The sequence below is a fragment of the Halichoeres trimaculatus genome, unplaced genomic scaffold (assembly GCF_033239565.1).
Source record: "Halichoeres trimaculatus isolate MK-OKI-2021-1 unplaced genomic scaffold, fHalTri1.1 fHalTri1_scaffold_8, whole genome shotgun sequence".
In the NCBI taxonomy this organism is placed as follows: Eukaryota; Metazoa; Chordata; class Actinopteri; order Labriformes; family Labridae; genus Halichoeres; species Halichoeres trimaculatus.
Window position 1 is genome coordinate 3,283,445 of NW_027437186.1, and position 21,755 is coordinate 3,305,199.

Consider the following 21,755-nt stretch of genomic DNA (forward strand, 5'->3'; position numbering starts at 1 on the left):
GTGTCAGCCGATTTGCAAAAGCAACAACTAAAATGCAAAAGCCACAACATAATGGAAGTACAGCCACAACAGAAGTTTGAGAGGACAGTTACCCTAGCAGACACAGTTGCCAAAGTAAGTAAAGAATGTTTTCTTTTTGTACTTTCAGCTGTGATAAATTTAGCTCAGATACTAGTGTTATTGATTCATAAAGCTAAATATAAGATGATATATTTTTTCAGCCAAACAAAGAAATATAAATATTATGAAGGATATAAAAAGGTGAGACCCCTACAAAGCTTTATTTATCATAGAGTCAAAAAAGACAATCATTTACTTATTTTCACGACTGCTGCTGTGTTGTGGTGTTTGCATTTTGCATTCGTGTTGCAGCTTTTGCAAATCGTTTGACACCCACCAGCCACCGTAGACAACAGACCTAGTGTTGGAACTTGAAAATGGTTGTCCTCATTTGGAATCTGATTCCAGCAACATGTTTCAAGAAGCTGAGACAGGGATAACGAATCACATCCAAGTGGTGTAACAGTAAAGAAAGGTTCTGAAACTGTGAGAGCAAATAGTTCAACAGTTTCTAGAAAATGTTCCTCAGGGTAAAAAAAAATGTTTATGTCACAACATTTGTCTCGGCCCACCTCCTACCCAAGACTTACAATGGCCATGCAATGCGTTCAGAGTCCTGCGGCAAACTGGTTTGGCTGAGAACAACAAAAGTTTGTATATTTCACTTGATTGTCACATGTCTAAAACTTAAAGGAAAATCAACAAAATAAGGAAAATAATATTTGAAAATTTGAAATATCCTCTCACAAAACTGAGTTTTAACATTAAACAAACACAAAAGTCAAACAGTTTTATAAATGACACTGACCCACTTGCAATACCTTCGCAGCCCACAGGCTGGGAATGACTGCTCTACAGAACATAATGTCATTTAAGGTGCTTTTCCACCGCAGGAACTTTCCCCAGGACTAAGGGACTTTTTAAGAAACTATGGGCTCTTCATCCACAGGAACTAGGGTCTAAATCGAATGTAAATCTGTCGGTAATAAGATCACATCCAGCTGTGACTGACGTGGTTTAAAAACTCATTAACCAACGCATGGCTCCTGTTTCTGGAATCAACCTGTCAGGATCCAGGAGACAGGTACTCTCTAATTTTCGGGGAAGGCTTCAAACTTTTCCTTCTTGGGAAAGCTCGTAGTTCGACTGCTAAAGACTCAGAGTGTGTTGGACTCAGACTGTTGGAGGGTTTGAAATGAGGGAGGGGGCTGGATCTGTTTTAATGCTGTAAAGGTCTGCACTCATGGTGGGTTAACATGAGATCAGTCTTCTTATCTTGTCTTGAAGCTTAGTCCCTGTTAATATAACCTTAGCAGGGGGACACCTGTTGGAGTTTGTTGTGGTTTGGTGCCTTGTACACAGAGAATGAGTGAAGTTGTTTCATTTTTCATGACTACTTTAGTTCTGATGGTAGGAAAGCCTCACTTCTCAATTAAAACTTAAATTATTCTCATAAAGTGAATTCAGGACATGTCTGAAATAGCACTGCAGGTCATTTCCTGCTTCCTACTTGAGGTCCTCATTAAATAATCCAGGGACTTTTACCTTAATGTGGTTATTTCTTAGATAATGACATGTAGCTCTAAGTCTGAATGGAGCTCCTCATCTTTTTTTCTTTTCAACCCTGAAAAAAAAGAAAAGAGAGTACCTGCTGTAAATTTCAACCTGCAGAACAGTTTCATCTCCCCACCACTGGGAAAACACCCTGATCCTTTTAAGCATGTATCCAGACTGACCCCATCCTTTCATCAAAGTGATAAAAGCTTCGCCTTTACTTCTGATGCCACCTTCCCCCCTAGCTTCCCACCTCCCTACCTACAGTCACTCTATGACTGCTTCATCTGAATCAAGAATGCAAATGGGGCTGGAGCCTCACAAAGCCTGGGGTGACCTATATTACAGCTAATGATGGGCCACAGTGTCGGAAGAGGAGCTGGAATGAAAGAGAATTTGAATGAAGCTGACCCACATACAAAGGCACGACCAGTCGGAAAGACGTGTTCCCTTCCCACTAAGTAGGCCACAATGGGCTTCAGGATTATGCACAAGTTCCCCTTTTCTCCTGATGGATGGAAATGGGGAAAGTGATGGGGAGCCCTTGGCAACAGAAGTCATTCCTTACTCACCGCTTACAGGTTCGTGGTGAGATGGGAGTTTCAGCGTGTTAAATGGGAATCAGTCTTCTTTGCCAAAAAGAGCAGAAAACTGTTACACATGGCACACAGACAACACGGACTCTCATTAAGCCGGGTTTATAAACAGCACAGGTTTCCATTTACAACCTGATTAGAGCAAAACCAGAACAGAGATCACCTCCTGGATCCACATCAAACAGAATAGACTCATCTTAATGCCGATTGCTCTGGCCTGAGAAGACACCTCAACCTTTAGAAAGTGTGTCGAAGGAGGTCTTTGATGCAAACTGAAAGAAATAGAGCTTTGCTTTAAATAAATAAATGACAAGTATGGTACTTTAAGGTATCATCCACAGGTGATGCTGGTTAACTGAGTCCCTTTGTTGAGAAACCAAGTGGAGAACCAGGACTGAAGCTAGGCTAACTCCAGACAGGGTCGATTTAAGCACATCATTTAGCTACTTTTGACAAAGTCAGCCTAAATACTGACGTCAGTGTAAGTGTGCAGCAATCTAGGAGTTTTTCCGCCATTTCATTCAAAAGGCTGTTTTTTTTCTTTTTGCACTACACTGAAAGAGAAAGCAGTTGGACCAACCTAAATTATTGCTTCAATTGGTCACACCTAAATAAATTAATTTCTATGAATGAGGTTAATATGTTCAACCAGCACAACTGATTGAGTCAAATGCACTTAAAAATTTGATTGTTCAGTGTGGCACGGACTGTGTACCTTTAATGCATCATCAGCCAGGCAGCCTATGCCGTGGAGCACAGCCAGCCAGCCAACCAGCCAGCCAGCGCCATAGACCACTGACAGCCAGCAGGTCTGTGCCATGGAGCACAGACACACTGCCCTCACGCAGCATCTCAATGTGCAGCAGGTTCTCATATCCACAGCATTCCCTCCTTACCCATGGCTTTTCATTTTGGGTTTTACAGATTATTGAGTTGAAACAACTGAAAACTTTAAGTTGGATTGATTCAAGATATTGATTTGAGAAGAATTAAAATATTTAGTAATATTTGACCTATAAAGTTGTGTTAGTTAAACTTATTAACTTCATTTCAGAGAACTTAATTTATTTAGGTGTGGCCAAATGAAGCATTAATTTCAGTTGGTCCAACCATTTCCTTCTTTTAGTTGTGGCAACAGAGAATTTCAAGTTGATATGATCCACAAAAATACAGTGGAAACGTTAACTTAAAAACATTAAGTTGGATTGATGAAAAAAATTAAATCACTTTAACTGATTGAAGATTCCCTTTTTAGAGTGTATATGTAATTGTGTTGCTCCAAAACATGTGCAATGACAATAAAGCGCATCTCATAAAGCACATCTTATATGTTCAAGGTGACGCGTGAACTCGCCTTAAGCACCTCATAAACCTCCAAACAAGAAAAACAAACTGTCACTTAAAGTGGTTTAAAATCTCGGGGAAGACACTTCTGAGAGGATCAAACTCAACCTCACGCTTAGAGTGCAGTTTGTCAGCGGTGAAGGCCAGTCAACAAAGATGATATCACACAAAGGGAATACAGGCAACACCTCAGTTATAGTATTGGAATGGAACAGATTGAGCCTGCTTTGGTTTTGATTGTACCTTAATGAACTGCAAATAGATTTGCTGACACTTGAAAGGACACAATAGCTAGACACAAAGCTGGTCCAAGTCCATCGTTGCCATCTTTGAGGTTGGGTCAACTTAAAGAGCAACACTGTTAATTGACAACTTTCAGTGGGATACATCCTCCTCAAATGTCTTTAGATCAACATTAAATACTTACCCAGGTAGGAGGTTTTGATGCGTAAAAAGCGGAACTCCCAAGGACTTCTTCTGTTTGAACAACTGACACATTCATCTGAAGGTCTCCAATTTACAGCGTCACTCTTTAAATTGGAACACTGGGAGCTGACAGGGACACAATTACACTATCAGGCTCAAGAAGGACCATTGGTTAGGAGGTACTAAACCAAGTCCATCACAGCTGGGGGCATGACACTGTTTTATGTTTGCCCTAGTGGGTGCTCAAAACTTACATCACTGCCACTTTAATAAATCAGTGAAAATTGGTTTTTTTGTCATTTATAGGAGTACAAAATGAAAAGACAGTTACACAGCTGGCTTATCCATTCAGAATACTTTTGATCCTCCTGCACTCCTGGTTTGTCATCGCCAAATAGCAGAACCTTTGGTGATATACTGCATACTCTCCCAGTGTCTCCACCTCATCCTCCTTACAATAATGTACTCCATCTTTTTAGATCACGTTAAAAATAAAGACTGAAACAGAGAAATATGGGAAATCACGGGTAAATCCTGAGTGACATACATTTATTTTGTTTCTTTTTTCTTCGTCTTTTCTCTCCCTCTTTTCTTTGAATTAAATGAAATGAGAGAAGCCAGATATATACTCAGGTGTTAAGGCTGTTATTGTTTATTGGAAAATGTGCATCAAACTTCCAGCTGCCGTCAGGTTAACTTTCTATTATGACAAACGGCTTTAATCTGACATCAGATGTGACGGGACAGTTAATATAGATACAAATGTATATGCTGGTTCAGACAGTTACATTAAATAGTGATTTTTGTGATTATTTATTGCATTAAAATGTGCCTGACACTCTGGAAACCTGCTTCTGAGGCTTTGTTGAAATGTGCGCACATGTGCGCCTGTCACTATATTACAGCTGCAGAGGGTGCGCTCCGCTTTGCACCGAGAATAGACCAGGTTGGAGCTGGCGAGCTTACAGCGCACTTTTTTTGGCACGAAATTGTCACTGCGCCAACATGAATCTGCTGACAACTCCCCCTGGTGCACTGTCAGCTCCCCCTGGCTCGCTGTCACACCCAACTCTGTGCAGACGGTCTACCAAATTGTCAAATTGGCAGCGTACGGCGGTGCGCCGCAACGAAATTAACACTGCGCGGGTTGCGTCAGGCTTGCGCCCCCTGCACTGCGCCACAAAATTAGAGCCCGTAATCTCGCTAAATTTAGGTACTGCACCAACAAGTTTCCCTTTTTTTACTTATCAATGCTACTTAATGCAACAGGCTCTAGTTGACAGGAAGAATACAGTATGGGCTACAACAAGTCTAAAATCTGGCTCCCTAGTGACTAGAAAGTTGAACAATACACTGTACTTTAGATCAGCATCTGCTCTTACTGCTCACAATGGAGCTTTATGGAGACAGATTATGAAACAAAGTTTAGAATGGCACACGCTAGAAAAGTAATGACCGCTGCATTGGCATGATTGGCACACGTTGGTGCTCAGGATTTTCTGTGGGTGCTCGGGCCCTGAAGCACCCACAGAAGCGACGCCTATGTCTGGAAGTTATCTAATGAAAACACTGTGCATGCTCCATCAATCAGAAACCCCAAAAATTTCAAGAAGTTGATCAGTTAACCCAGAACTAAAGCTAGACCTTGGTTCCTGTGGTTGAAGAGCACATAGTTCCATAAAAATACGTCTCCAGTTCCTGCTTATCCATCCAAACCTTCAGTCACCATTTGACACAGAAACAACATCCATATTTCTAGTACCATGTACAACACACAACTAGATCATAACAGCTTCAACACTGTGGCTTTCTGCACACATGCAGACACACACACATTCAACATACAAGGCCCTCCTAATCAAAGCAGGTTTAATTTTTTGGTGGCTCTTCAGCCCAATTTCAGTCCGGCAGTCTGGTTTACATCAGCACGGTTTGGTATTGGTTGGTTCAGTTAAGCCTGGTCCGGTTTGCGTTTCCACCAAGGGCTAACATATGGTTTAGAGAAATGACGCCCCAGTGCGAAAAGGTGCTGTTTATTGAGCATACGCTTGAGTCTGGCTGCAGAAAGACCAAGAGTCACATACACAACCAGCCATAAAAACAAACGTGTACAGCATTAAAAAACATTTTTACAGCCTAGTTCAAAAAATCTTGGGTCTGAAACACTATTTCACTATCGGCACACACTATACAGGGGGTGATTTTTTTTTCTTACTTGGTGGTTTAGGAGATATTAGGATCATTTGATTTTCCAATCAGAGACACTTCTCAGCTCACGTGACTGATGGGCACTCTGTAGCTGTTCAAAAGGAAGCTCGAAGCCTGTGTCCTATCCAATGTGGCTGCATCCGAGGATTAGCTTCATTTCACTGTAACAGGAACAGACGTCACAGAGACTTTGTCCGTGTTTTGTACAGTCTATGGTTTCCGCAGCCAACCGTGCCCCCTAATGGCCAAATGGCAATAGCTGCATCAGTCACTCAATGGCCTGATGATCTAGCAGCTTGACATGGTGTACCCCGCAAATAAAACCAACAAAGAAGAAAAATGTGACACAGCAAACAAAGATCAACAAGGGAAGACATCCAGCAATTCGTCTTCTTTGTGATCGGCATGTGGCTCTTTGTTACAAAGAACAATCAAGCTTTGTTTCAGAGAAGGCTGTGTGCCCCCAGGAGAAACACAGCAGTCGCTGAGGTGATGATTGTTTTGACCAATCAATGAACTGCAGTGTTGTAGCTCAACCTTCCAGGGTCAGATCAGTTTAGACTGGCACCCCTACTGAAGGGTCCCAAAGCGTTCTGTGCCGAGACGAACCAAACTGAACCGCTTGGTGGAAACAGGGCTTTGGATTTGTTTTAAAGTCAAGTTGTGCTCTGGTTTAGTAGCTAGTTTAGTAGCTAGTTAAACAAAAACTGATCAAGACTTTATGTAACAGTCCTCTCTTTTTCTTTCTTTTGTTTTACAGGTAGTTTTATTTGGTGTTAAAGATGATTCAGAATTACTGTTGCATGGTAGACAAGTATCATCTGGTAAAAAGATTCACAACTACCAAACAATAGCTTATTCTTTCTTCTTATAATGATACATAGAGAAGCAAACTCCTAAAACCAAATTATACCTTGTGGGTTAGCAGCACACTCTCTTCATTGAGACGTCATTAAAGGGGACATATCATGCTAATCCCTGATTTAATACTTATGTATAATATAATACATTTGAAAACAAGACCTTACACCCCCTGAATTTTCAAAAAATTAGATATTGTATTTTTTCTGATATCCTAGAACAAGATTTGATGCCTCTGAAAATCAATCAATGCCTTACGGTGAAGTTTTGGCAAACAGCAAACTTGCTCGGTCTGCTCCATTCAATAGGGCGATTTTGTAAACCCTGCCATGCTGCAAAAACCGCCCCCCTGGCTCTACCCCCTCCGCCCCTCTGCTAGAACTGACCAATCAGATAACAAAGGGCTGTGACGTTGCGAGATTACTGGAGGTCATTCTCGAAACAGAGCGTTTCAACAAGATCTTCAGAATGGCCTAAACTGAGGATATTGAGAACACTATTGTGGGGCAATGAAGGAACTAAATGACTTGTACTGAGGGCAGAAATGCTTTACAGGCATCCTAGTCTGGCATAGTGAAAAGTAAAAAACAAGCATGATATGTCCCCTTTAAGGTAGATGCACATACCTTTGATTCCCTCCATTCACAGTGGATATCAGAGCTCTCCTCTCGAAATGGCTGTATCATATTTTTCAAGGAGACTAGCGGTAACACAGAACATTATTCATGTAACACCTCTGGGATCTCAACCCGCCCAGGAAGCATGACTCAACATGATTTTTCAAACACTGATAATCTCTAATGTTGCTTTTATCAGCAGTGTTTACACTCCCAGTTCACAGTCCTGTTATTAAGGTACCTTATGAGGCCTTTACATTTCAAATGCATGCTCTGATAAATGAGTGTACTCTCACAGAGTTACGTATGGATCTGTTTGCCATGTCTTCCCGTGTATACACAGAGGGCTGGGTGTCCTCCTCTGTAAGACACACAGATAGGAAATGTTTTATTTCCTGAGCTCATGTGGCAAGCAGGTAGTAATTGGTGTGTGTGTTAATCCTGGGATAACAAGTGTTTTCCAAGGAGAGTCAATGATCATCTTACAAGGTCAGTTTAGCCCCGCACACTGCATGCATAATGGAGAATGCAAAGGCTAATAGGAACATAATCACATCACACACAGGCACACACACACGCTCTCTTTCTCTCACACACACACCTGCTTTGTGCTCATTCCCACAGTAAAGGTGATGCACCAAGGGAAATAATACAGTTTGATCTTTAACTGCCATCTTTCCTCCATGGAAGCTTTCCAATGGAACAGGGCCACCCTGCGGTCTAACCAGCGCCTTACCGTCGTCTTAGCAGGAGACCCTTCCCCTTCCTCTCCAGCCAATGGGATTACAGCTTGGAGGTGGCGGCAGCGGCGACCACGCACCGTGACCCGTCCGTTTTTTTATGACTTCATTATTTTCCCTCCCTGCCACGCTCGTTTTCATTTGCCAGAGCGGGGGCATAATGACTGCGCTATAAAAACGCTGCTTTAACGTTTGCATACTGTTCTCATTTGGTCCGGCCCTCAACCCTTCAGCTAGCATATGGCAGGTAATCAGGTCTGCAATCAGGGCTGCACGTTACACAGGGCCCCGCTTTCAGCACAGGGGCTATTACCCATCTGTCTCAGCACACACACACACACAGACACACACACACACACACGGCGCGCACATGTGTATTTGTGCAGGCATGCAAGCTCACAAATATGCAAGAGTAGATACTTGTACACAAATTCATCCTCAGCAAAGTCTCACACACAGAGGAGCATGCACACCCTCTAATGCACACACACATACACACACACACACACACACACACACACACACACACATGCATACATGACCACCCCATTACCTAACCTATAGAAAATCTCTATAGAAGAGGCTCAAGCTAACGATAATGTCTGTGGAACGTGCAGTCACTGTAAGTCCTTACCTTGTGTATCATTAATGGCAAAAAGATTTCACAGCTGTATGTGACAGCATGTCTTTGCTGCAGAACCTGGAACAATCATTTTACACACATAAAAGCACATACATGCTCAATAGCTTCAGCATATGGCTCTGTCATTATGTATGAGGTCCATTCAAAGCCAACAGAAAAATGAACCTTGGAGCTCTGATAGTAGGTAAGACCCACGGTCTCCATGTACATGTGTGTTTTTGTATCCCTTTGTAAGCCTTCATGGGGCAAGGACTTGATAATAGTTATTTCTCACTTTACTTTTCTTTTTATATGTCACTGTGCAGGTGTGAATGCCAGGAAAGTACAAAAAAGTTCAGTCAATTCAGGGTGACCACATTTTTACCTTTAACAAACTTAGAACTTATGGTGCTTTTTTCCTTTCAGTGAAACACACCTATGACAAATGATTCAATAGGAAACACATGCAGTAAAATTCAAGCACCGTTGCTACAAAGGGGTTCAGTTCAGTTTGTCTTGGTACTTGGGATGGGTACCGAATAAGGTATTTTTGTAGGTACCGACCGAATTCTGTCAAAAATACTGGGTACCGATTCATGTAAAATCAAAAGGTACCATGTTTAGGTACCTAAATGCAGCCGTGTGACTGTGAGTGGATGGAAGAGTAGGTGATTTTCCATGTTGGACATGAACACAGCATTGCAAGGTTATATTTTGAAGAATATATATGTTAAATTGAAAAAAATGTTGTATTTCATTATTAAACAAATTGATATTTTTACCACATAAACACAAAAAAGTACCAAAAACTGGTACTGCTGAGTACCAATACTGCACTTGCCAACCCCTTAGATCTCAGAATTCGGGAGATTTTCAGGGGGACTCATATACAATCAAAACAAGAACAATGAAATACTTGAATTTCACAGAGTTCATTTATTTGACAAAGAAAATAACAGGCCACAGTAACAAAGTAAAGTCACATTGCAAATTTAATAGCTGTCCACAGTACCCATGCAAAAGATGGTAAATAAAAAAATGTCTTAATTAAATAAATAAATAAAACCAAAAAAAGGCATACATTGCATAGATTGGTGGTTAATCTATGCAATGTATGCCCAATAAATAAAAATACAAACAAAAAAGGCATACATTGCATAGATTACCAACCACCAATCGATGCATATCCTGTCCCCTTCACGCTGCCCTGGATAAATGGGAATTCTCTTTTCTACTCATTCTGGAATTTACACAAGTACTTGGTGGGGTATGTGGGCGCAGCAGCGGTAAACATAGCAGTGTGTGCGTGCAAACCAATAATAGAGAAATTACATCATCGGTGTCTAACTCGAATGAAGTCTGAGTGGAAACAATAGGAGTCGAATGCAACAGGCAGTGGAAAATAATAATAGTAAGGCAAGATGAGGTATCGGTAAAAATCGGTAGAAATTCAGGAGAAATATGACACCAGGAGAAAATCAGGAAAGGATGATGAAAAACAGGAATCTCCCAGCCAAAACAGGAGCATTGGCAAGTGTGCAATACCGATTGCCAGGTACCGGGCCGTATCACTTCAAATGTGAAAGGTACCCATCCCTACTTGGTACGGCACGCATTTTGTGGCATTTCCATTGATAATCCTGGGACAGATTCCCAGACTACCAACCTGTACCATCCCACTTTCTGGACCCCTTCTGGGGTGCCAGACATACCAATCCGACCCCATAAGGTGGAGCTAGAAACACTGCAGATGGTTGATTGGTCAAAAGAGCCGACACTTCCTGTTCGACAGCCGTTGCTGTATTTCTCGCATAGACTGTATAAAAAGTGGACGTAGTCTCGCAGACGTCACCTGTCTGTTTCTGAAACAGAAAATGAAGCACTTTAGCTATAGCAGCCATATTGGTAGTGGCAAGGGCTTCGCATACAGCCATAGGGTGCCTTTCGGTCACGTGACCCTCAGCTGTGCCTCTTATTGGGGGAGCTCATAATCTTAATATCCTCTGAGCGGCCGTGTTAGGAAAAAAATTACCCCCTGTACAGTGTTTGCTGATAGTAAAATTAGCGACTCAGACAGGAGATGGTTTTTGAACCAGGCTGTAAATAGGTGTGTGTAGTGTGTATGTGCACGTCCAGAGGAGACAGCTCAAAGAAACATCCAGAAGGAAATCTGACAAGTCTAGGAAAAAAAAAAAAAAACAGCAATACAGAGGGTAAAAATGAAGATTAGCACAGAACGTTTGAACGTAATCATGCATGTACAGAAAATTGGGCTATGCTGTCTGAGCTGGTCCAACTAAAAAGAGTCCTAAACTCCAAACTGTGAGTGTTCAGTGGAGTTTCTGAAGAGACAATAGAAATCATCATCACTCTCTCCATATTGCCTTTGTCTTTGCTTGATGTATGTTTTTCCATTTTTCACCAAAGACTTGATCATCGTGAACATTTCCTGGTCTGTAACTCATTCAGGTCCAGGTCAGGTCATCAGTAATAGACCCGTGGAAACCTTGGTGTCATAACTTAACACACCTACTCATCATGATGTGATGGCGAGTTGTTCTGGGTCAGTTTCTAGATGAATTCATAGATTGGGTTCTGCTATTGGAATCAGCAGTGACGGTATAGGAACTGACAGACACATGCACATGGAATATGGAGAGCAGAGAGCCTGTGAGGATGATGGACTTAATGTGACTGGTGTACTACTGTGAAGTCCAGAGGTCACCATTACTGACAGGAGGTAAAACCAAAAGGGCTGTTTCCTTTGGCAGACGAGGATGGAACTCCTGAAACTCCAGCCAAAGACAAAAGAGACATCTCAAGCCAGCGTAAAGCACCACAGAGACAATTCTGAGGGCGGCCGAGACAAAAGATGAAGCACATTGTCAGAAAGTGCAGTGGTGATGACAGGACGGACCCAATCTGGCAACAGGGCTGGAAACCATTACTTCCAACTGGACTGGGGCTTTGAAGATTGGAGGAATCTTGTGGTGGGATATCCACCCCCCAAACAGGCACCCCAGCAGAATCCACCAGTACCCTCATTTGTACAGATGTCCAGCCAAATAGTGTGAGCGTGCCTGTGTGCGTTAGTGTGTGTGTTCCATCTTTCCTCTGTGCCGCACAAATCCACTATGTACACACACATTCCCTACCTCGGCGCCCATGTTTCATCCTCTCCGCTCTCCCCATGTTGTGTTTGTCGAGCTCTCAGGCCCAAATCCATTATTACCTCCCGAAATGACAACTCATTTCCACAAATGTAATCCCTTCCCTTGCCTGCGTGAGGCTGTAAAGTAAACACAGTCCTCTCTCTGGAAAGCACAGAGCAAGGAGGGTACGGACCCACTGCTTCATATTTGCAAAGGGAACTCAGATTTGTGAACAGCAGACCCAAGAGTGAAGATGATAAAGACTGAGAGCATTTGAAGGGATTTATTCCGAAGCACTGCAGTCTGTGTGTATGTGTGCCTATATATATATATATGTGTGTGTGTGTGTGTGTGTGTGTGTGTGTGTGTGTGTGTGTGTGTGTGTGTGTGTGTGTGTGTGTGTGTGTGTGTGTGTGTGTGTGAAGACTTCATATGAGCCAGATTCACCAAGCAGGTTCAGGTAGATGTCTTGTTTTAAGATTTAAGATAAAGGAAACTGAGAGAGACTTAAGATTCAAAAAAGCCTCAGTGATGGCTGAATTTGTTGTAGAAAGTTATTTATTTCAAATAACGAAAAAGTAAAGAAAGAAATAAGTAGCTCATCCAGATTATTGTCAGCTCATTCTAAGGGACCTGGGCCTTAATTTGGGCTTTTAATATTTAGAATACAATAGAATAGAACTTTATTGTCATTGTAACAAGTACAACGAAATTGAAGACACAGCAGCAATCAAGAAAAGAAAAGTAAGAAAGTGTATAGCAAGTACAAAAAGGTCTAGATCTTACGTTCCCAATCCATGTTGACACCGCTTAGCTTGCACTTGAGAACCAGCACGTCGTGCTCACCTCCTTCTCTTCACCTTGTGGGAAGACATCGGGCCTTGCACCAGTTAGCACTGACATGCTACAGGCTGCTAACAGCTGAGTTCACATACAAACAATGCAGCCATGGTTACATGTAGGATCTCCAGACAAACACAGGAGAAAAAGTAAAAATATCACTGAATTACTAAAATGAGACGAAAAAATTACAAGAAATGGACAAAGAAGAGAGAGCTGCTGCAAAAGGCAGCCATAGCCAACAGGGCGGCGCCTAGCCCTGTTAATATTTCCAGAAATGTGACATTTTTTCTGGACTTATCATGTGAATTTGACGAAGTCAGTCTCTTTTGACTAAAATTAAGAGAAAAACACTGTCTTATCTTTGAGTATTAATTGTGTAGGGTTTTTTGAATATGTGACACTGACTGAGTTCACATGGGCAGGAAACGGGAATAAGTTTGGTTTAGTTGAGAACCATCCGGCAGGGCCTTGGAACCTGCCATAACATATCTTTACATCTTTATTTCTGCTCCAGCTTCTTTTTTAAATAACCTCACGTCGTACCCTGTTATTTTCTACCTCTCCTAATGAAGTGACACATCCCTGTGTCATCTCAGGTGTACATAAGAACTTGTTATGTTGTCACACCACAGTGACTTAAAGTTTTTTTTGTTTTGTTTTGTTTTTCCAGCACCGCTCTCCATCCATTGCTGCAGAACCTGAATCCAGAATATTCTCAAAAAGGAGACACTGTTGTTGTCACCCTCGGTTGAGCGTCGTCTGTCATGTGGCCGTATGAGGATGCTCGTTTCAGGTGCCAGCCTTTGGTCTGTAAACCTGAAGCCAATATGGAAGTGCTGCAGTTCCAGAGGTGACCACTTGTGGCTGGCAGAAAAACCAAAAACCACTTACACACTCATTCAGAAAGCTGAACTTTACAGAAGAAAAAAATAAAAAAAAAGTTAGCCTGATTTTCTATTTTACAGCCCAAAAAACATTAAGTCTTTCTTTCTGGAAGATAGCCAGTGTGCAGGATTTTTCTTTTTCTGCCGATAAATTTGGACTTTTTTGTCTTCATCCAATACACCTGCTCAAGGAGTAGATGTGCGAAGATCTGAGCTGTTTCTTATTTTACGGCTTGAAATTAGAGGCAGGCTGACTTGACAGACAGGTGGTCACCCTGTAGCTGTCTGTAGGCGCCTAAAGGCCCGCCTCTTTACCTCATCCTAACCTGAACAAAGCTAGGTTGAGTCAGCATTTCAGTATAACCTGAGATGGGCTTCAAATACTCTGATACAGAGGAATAACCCCACAAAGTCTGATGAGTGTGACCAAACAGACTCCAACAGTTATAGGAGAGACACGCAGACACTTTTATTGATAACACATATCCCACCCTTTTGTGCAGCCAAATGCTCACATTCTCACATCACACCAGTGTTTGTAATCAGATTACACCAGAGCAGCGGCTCTCCTTCATCAGGTTGCTGAAGGAGACTGGATTTCAACATCAGCCCCTCACTCAGGCCTAGAGAGGACTGGTTGAAAGCATCCTTACCAGTGGAGTCACTGTGTGGTTTGGAAACATCACACTGGCTGAGAGGAAAGCGCTTCAACGGGTCATTGAGACAGCAGAGAGAATCATTGGCTCTGACCTCCCCTCCATGGACACAGTGTATACACACACACACACACACACACACACACACACACACACACACACACACACACACACACACACACATGCAGCGCTGCAGGGGAAGAGTACAGAGCAATCTCAGGGACAATCAGCAATCAGAAGAACTCAGGCTATAACCTGTGACACCAGAGGCCAGAGAGGGGCCAGAAAGCATCTCCACCCACAAGGCCCACCACCACAGCAGTGTTTCCCTTGCTGCTGTAAGAACTTTTAGTGCAGGGCATTAAAGTGATACTCCGGAATGGAACAAGTTGGGTCCTATCACAAGGTTTAGGGCAGAAATTACCCCTACAGCAGTGTTTTTGTGCAGCAGAAGCCCAGAGCGCACGCACCAAACACCCCCTCCCTGCTCCTCTGCCGGTTTCCTCTGCACTCAGACGGGGCCATATTTTACTTGACCAAAAACACAAATAAAAGGACTCCCACCGAAAAAATCTGATATGGGTCTGCATTCACGCTTTATTTAGAGAATTTTCAGCAAGTTACTTTCGCACAAAAACACCGCTAAATAAGGCTCTAGCTCTCATCGTGTCGTAAAACGGTGCTACCTCCGCTGCAGAGCCACAGCTGGCTACGAGGCGCTCGCCGCATAGTGTATCAGTCAGCGCACGCGACATGCCAGATATAAACAAACACAGGTAGTCTGCCAGGACGAAGAGACACGATGAGAACTAGAGCCTTATTTAGCTGTGTTTTTATGTGAAAGTGACGCGCTGAAAATTCTCCGAATAAAGTGTGAATGCAGACCCATATCAGATTTTTTTAAAAATGGCCCCGTCTGAGTGCAGAGGAAACCGGCAGAGGAGCAGGGAGGGGGTGTTTGGTGCGTGCGCTCTGGGCTTCTGCTGCACAAAAACTGCTGTAGGGGTAATTTCTGCCCTAAACCTTGTGATAGGACCCAACTTGTTCCATCCCGGAGTATCACTTTAAGATAGGAAGTACCTCAGCCCACACCTCACAGACTAAACAGAGAGCTGATCACCTCACAATGCAATACAAGTGTGCAATATAACCAACGTGTGTGCACAGCCGTTACTTACACAGTCTAAATTAGAGAAAAGAGATGTACAGAAATTGAAGGACAAGGAAACAATTATATATCCTTTTATTTTACAGAGTTTCCTCTGAGTTATTTTTTCTCTCTCTCTCTCTCTTTTTAAATTTTTTGTACGTTGAACCTTTGCTTTAACACATTGTATAGTTTTCATACAGTTTAATTTGTCTTGCTTAGCTGTTACCACAACTGATTTATTTTCTCATCTATTTACTTTTAATTAAAATGTCTTATTTTCATATTGCTATCTGATTTTAATTTTATATACACTTTTGACTTTTTGTAGGGAGAAATGTGCAAAAATGTCAATGTACCTATAATGCCCTGTATCTGAGTAAATGGCAATAAACATCTTTTCTATTCTATTCTAGATTTGGTAGTACTGAATTAGGTGTGTAAAATGTGCCACAGATGAGGATTATAAAGGGATCAGACATGATGTGGTGCACAGTGTTTGCATCTGTGTATTTTTAGGGGTTAATGGAAAAGTAAAAATAAGTAAACTATTGTTTGTAAATACTTTAAAATTAGCCAAAGAATAAAGAATGATAAGTTTATACAATAACCAAGAAATAGAGTTGATAAAAAAATCCCTGGACCTGCTTTTGTTGTTGAGAGTAAATGGCTGTTGTTATGGAGTTATGACCAATCAGATTTCAGTAACAGATATTTGTGAGTGTGAGTCACCAATCAACTAAATCTTTCAGTCAAAGCTAAAATCAGACAACCTCAATGCCCTAACTTTAGATTTGTAATACAATGTGTGCACAAACACACTCCACTGTGTGCACACAACACAAACACACACACACTATCCTGTGTGTAAACACACACAAACACTCAGAATCCCATCTCCCTCACTCTGCTGCTCTCTCAGCGAGATAAACAACAATTAAAAGAAAAAATGTCATCCATCCGCCTGCCCACCAATCCATCCCTCACCCTCAGCCACATCATATGTGACTGGTTTAATCGCAGGCCAATCACTGCCGGGTCACAATTAATAAAAGCCACACCGGCCGCAAATAAACAAGTCCAAATTGCTGCCTTAATCGAATGATGCAAACATCGGTGAGTTACAAAAGTTCACTGCCGCCACTGACAATTTCCTAATTGTATTCACTCATTCATGGCAATTTTATTAACATGGAGCGGATGTCTCCTGCCCTTCCACTGTCACAGCACCAGGGATCTAATTTCATTATTTTCCACAAGATTTGCTTGACTACTGCCGCCATGCTAGTGGCGCGCCACGGCCAGATGTTTATGCTATTTAAATGAGGAAGCAAAGCCTGTTGGGTAAACATAATTAAAGAAAGTTGAAGCTTTCTTTTTTTTTTCTTACTTCTCCTCCTCCCTGCCCTCTCTTTGTCTACCTCTACAACTATAAAATCTTTCTCTCCTTCTCTCCGTCTCTTAACTTTACTTCATTAGACAAATTTCAATTAACATCTGAGCCACATGTTTCTCTGAGCAGGAGCACGAGGCCTGCATGGAGGGCTGGGTGCTCAGAGAAGTGTGACGCAGTGGACAGCCAGAGCCTGCACACACACACACACACACACACACACACACACACACACACACACACAGGATGCACAGATGCTTTAGCCTACACTTAGCATGCAAATATGCAGAGTATGTGTAACGAGCTGGTGCAGGAGAGAACAAAACAGCAGAAACGAGGAGTTAAAGTCAGTGTTCTCCTCGCAGCGTCTGATGACCGCCTGTTTAAGTCTGTAATCATTCACAGCTCCATCCTACCTGTGCGGCTGATGAATCCAAACACTGTTGACCTGTGGCCCCCTCAGCGTGTGTGTGTTTATTAAAATCATCACCCAATCACACAGGCATTACTGTCCACGCCTGTCGCATGCTAAATAAGAGGAGAGACGGAAAGAGCGAGAGATGGAGGGTAAATTAAATCACTCATGTCACGGTGCTAATAGGCCAGCCTCACTCGCCGTGTAATTCCAGAGGCCAGCGCTGCAGAAAAAAAAGAAGTTTATAAAAAATTAGAGCAAGACCGATGTATTAGGGCCAATATCACAGACAGAGTGTTACAAGAGGTCATTACAAGATTATGTAAACCAAAAGAGTGTTTCCACGCCGTGGTCATTTACATGTGCTTATTGCATCAGACTTAAGCCGTGATTATACGACGGGGGCTGCTTGATATGTCAAGCTACACACACAGGCTCAGGGCATGCACGCAGGCACATTGAATTATATCAGCGGAGCGAGATATGGAGAGGGTTTGATCTTCAAAATAAAAGCAAACTCTCAACAGCTCTTGTTTGCAGGGCGTTTGTTGATTTATACGCCGATGTCTTCGTTTAGCGGCGTGATTTGGGTGACGCCTCGCTCATAAAAGCCCTCGTTCTAACCGGCGGCGGCAGAAGCATTCATTTACCCCGGCTGATAGAAAACACCCCATTCTCTGCGAGCACTGCCGCCCGGCGCTGCCAGCTTGATGGCTGAAATATGCTTCACGGCTGCAGCCATACAAGCGCTTTTTAAGTATGCAGCGCGCGGCACATTCGATACCCTTTAGTGCACACGAACTGAGTAGCTGTCAAAAATACAACAGGCATCTCAAGTAATTATGCAGATTTATGCAAAACATTAACAAGAAGAATTAAAGGCACAAATGAGGTGGCTACACTTGAATTGTTAAGATTATGAATAATTACCATGAATCTTTTTGCTCTTAATATAACTTGTTTTTGATAAACAAAGCCTTAATTATCAGAATACTTTGGAGGATTCCGGTGACCTTCATTAATCTTAGACAACAAGTCTCCGGTGAGACTTGAGATGAGGCCTGTGCACGTGCACTCAGATACACACACAAACGCATACTCACACACACCCGTATCGGGTAAACACGCACGCATGGCAGCGCATATGCTAACTAGCCACTTCAGCCCGGAGCGAGGAGACAGACAGGTACATCTCCTAGTTAAGCCAAGAGAGCTCGTCACACTCCCTGGTGTGTCCAGGTATGCTAAGCCAGGAGGACAGATGCACACACACACACTCACACACACTCACAAGTACACACAGCAGGTGACTCAGATGCTCCTGGGAGAATTGGCAGCACCAGGTTCTTCACTAATTACAATTACATCTCACTTCCCTCCCCTTTCCACTTTCCTCTAACTTTGGACATGAATATTCCAGCGGAGCCATTGTGCATTGGACACGCTGCTCAATATGTCCCATAATTAAAAGCATGATGTGCGAGATGAAAATACTAAGGGCACTGTGCTCACAGCTCGCTGTAGCATAGAAAGAGAAATGAGATTCAGATTTTTTTTTTTTCACTCAGGAACAACACGGTGAGGAGAGAAAACTGTGAACAAACTCCTGTTTTTTTTTTCCTCAGTGCGCAGCAGATCGCCTCACTCTCTTTCACCAAACTCTGTTTCTAAAGTTTGCTTTTTAAATCCCCCAAAAATGACGATACAGGATTTTCTTTCTTAAATAACTTAATGAGCTGTTTCTCCTTTTTAAAGTGACATCTCTATCTGTAAATACTCTTCAGGTTCCTCCATGGTAGGGAAACAGGGGTGCACTGTATGTTTTTTATTCCTCTGAGGTCTGACCTTCCTCTAGGAGGTGTGAGATGAGAGTCAGAATTCCTAAAAAGGCTCAGGATTCAATATTCTCTTCAGCTGGGCGTATTCACTTCTGTACACATCTCTACTACAGAGAAGTTATTTCATTTCATCAACAAATTTCGATTTGTGGCAAAAAAAAAAAAAAGATACAGGAATAGAAAGTGTGTACAGTAGTTTCAGAAACGGAAAACGTAATCCTCAAACTATTTTACAAAGAGAGTGCTCCAGACAAAAGGAGAGTTAATCCATTTTTTAGCCCCGTGTCCACCAAGCGGTTTAGTTCAGTTCGTCTCAGTAACGCACGCATTTTGTGGCGTTTCCTTCAAGGTCTCTAAACTACTGACCCATACCGTCCCACTTTTTGGTAACCTGTTGTGGTTGTGAACTGACCCTAGAATGTGGAGCTAGACACACTGCAGTCAGTTGATTGGTGTAAAGAATCGTCACTTCCTGTGTGACAGCGGTAACAAAGAGAAACAAATAACTGCCATGTTTAAAGGGGACATATCATGCTGATCCCTGATTTCATACTTACACATAATATAATAAATTTGAAAACAAGACCTTACGCCCCCTGAATTTTCAAAAAATGAGATATTGTATTTTTTCTGATATCCTAGAACAAGATTTGATGCCTCTGAAAATAGGTCATTGCCATTTGGCAATTTCGACCTTTGTGATGACACGAGGATCCTTTCTTTTTATTGGAGTAATCTGATAAAGCAGCTCCTCCTCTGTGATGTCATTTAGTCACACAACTGCCACCGAGGGATACACCCACCAAGAGCTGAGTATCCCCCCTCAGATGCTGGATGCAGGGACTCTGCTCTGCTGAGCAGCTCGGCTTTACATGGTGAATTAGCAGTTAAAACACTGTAGTTTTAGCAGACGTCCTAATACTTGTGAGACTGTGATATTTGTATGCTTGTTCTGACATGCACTGTGAACCTGGACCACAATAATGCTGCGGTAATAACATAGTGACGGACTGACGGTAGAGGCGATCTTTAGACTACACTTTCAGCATGATGGATAAAACAGACAGAGAAAAGTGAAGGAGCAGGATGGAGCCCTGTTATAGAAATAGTTTATTGGTGAAGTCTGCCTATATTTCCACGTATAAACTATACATGTTACAGTACCGGTTTGACTCACCACACTGAAGCGTTCTGAGATGATCTGTGTTGAGGTGGATTTTCTTCCTCCTGAGCTGCAGAACCGTCCGGGTCTGACTCGGGGTCCGATACAAAAGGACGTATCCTACACTCTGCCATTTTATTAGTGCTATCAATGCCTTACGGTGAAGTTTTGGCAAACAGTAAACTCACTCGGTCTGCCCCATCCAATGTGGCGATTTTGTAAATACTGCCATGCTGCAAAAACCGCCCCCTGGCTCTACTCCCTCCGCCCCTCTGATAGAACTGACCAATCAGAGCACAAAGGGCTGTGACGTTGAGAGGTTACTGGAGGTCATTCTTGAAACGGAGCGTTTCAACGAGATCTTCAGAATGGCCTAAACTGAGGATATTGAGAACGCTATTGTGGGGCAATGAAGGAACTAAATGACTTGTACTGAGGGCAGAAATGCTTTACAGGCATCTGGCATAGTGAAAAAGAGAAACAAGCATGATATGTCCCCTTTAAATCTCCAGTCAACTTCCTGAAGATAACTTTTTTTTGTTTGAAAAACAGCATCATGTAACAGTTTTATGGAACAAAGGGGTTCTCTTTGTTGTTAAATTTATTTGCAGGGTACACTTTGTCGCGCTGCTATGCTGTCACACTGCTACTTAGCTTATGCAGCTATTAGCATCCATCTTACCCTCTCTGCTGCCCACCAAGAAGGGCACAGTTGGCTGTGGAAACACAAACTGGATCTGGCTTTAGTGATCAAACTGTACTGATCCAAACCGGACCACTTTGTGGAAAAGGGGCCTGAGACTGATCAGACTGTCACTGTGAGGTTCCAGTGAATTATCTTTGAATTTGCAAAGATCTCTGTCAGATGGCCTTCGTTATTACCAAGGTTGTAGTGCTTTCCGGTTTACTAGTAAATCCTGTCTTATGAACAATTAGAGAAAATGAAACAGTTTTGGAACCCTAAAGCTACAAAAAAAGATAATATTATCTTTATATTCTATCCCTCATAAACATATCAAATGTCTTAAATTTAATAATTATTCAGAAGTAACTTGACAAGATTTACAGTTCAAATAAATCCCAATTTGTCTCCTGCTAGTATATTAGAAAACTCTTATTTTAGCCTCTGTCTGAAATCCATCATTTTAGCTGCTGTCGCTTTAAGGCTAGCTGCTCCACAAACCCCCTTTACCCTGATTGGATGGCCCTCCAGAGCCCTAACAGAGCAATGTGCAGA

General features: G+C 42.4%; 1 long non-coding RNA gene across 4 annotated transcripts in view; it reads right to left on the reverse strand.

Moving 5' to 3' along the window:
* Positions 1–21,755, reverse strand: part of LOC141795336 (uncharacterized) — a 273,641-nt gene that overhangs the window by 179,955 nt on the left and 71,931 nt on the right. The window lies entirely within an intron of this gene.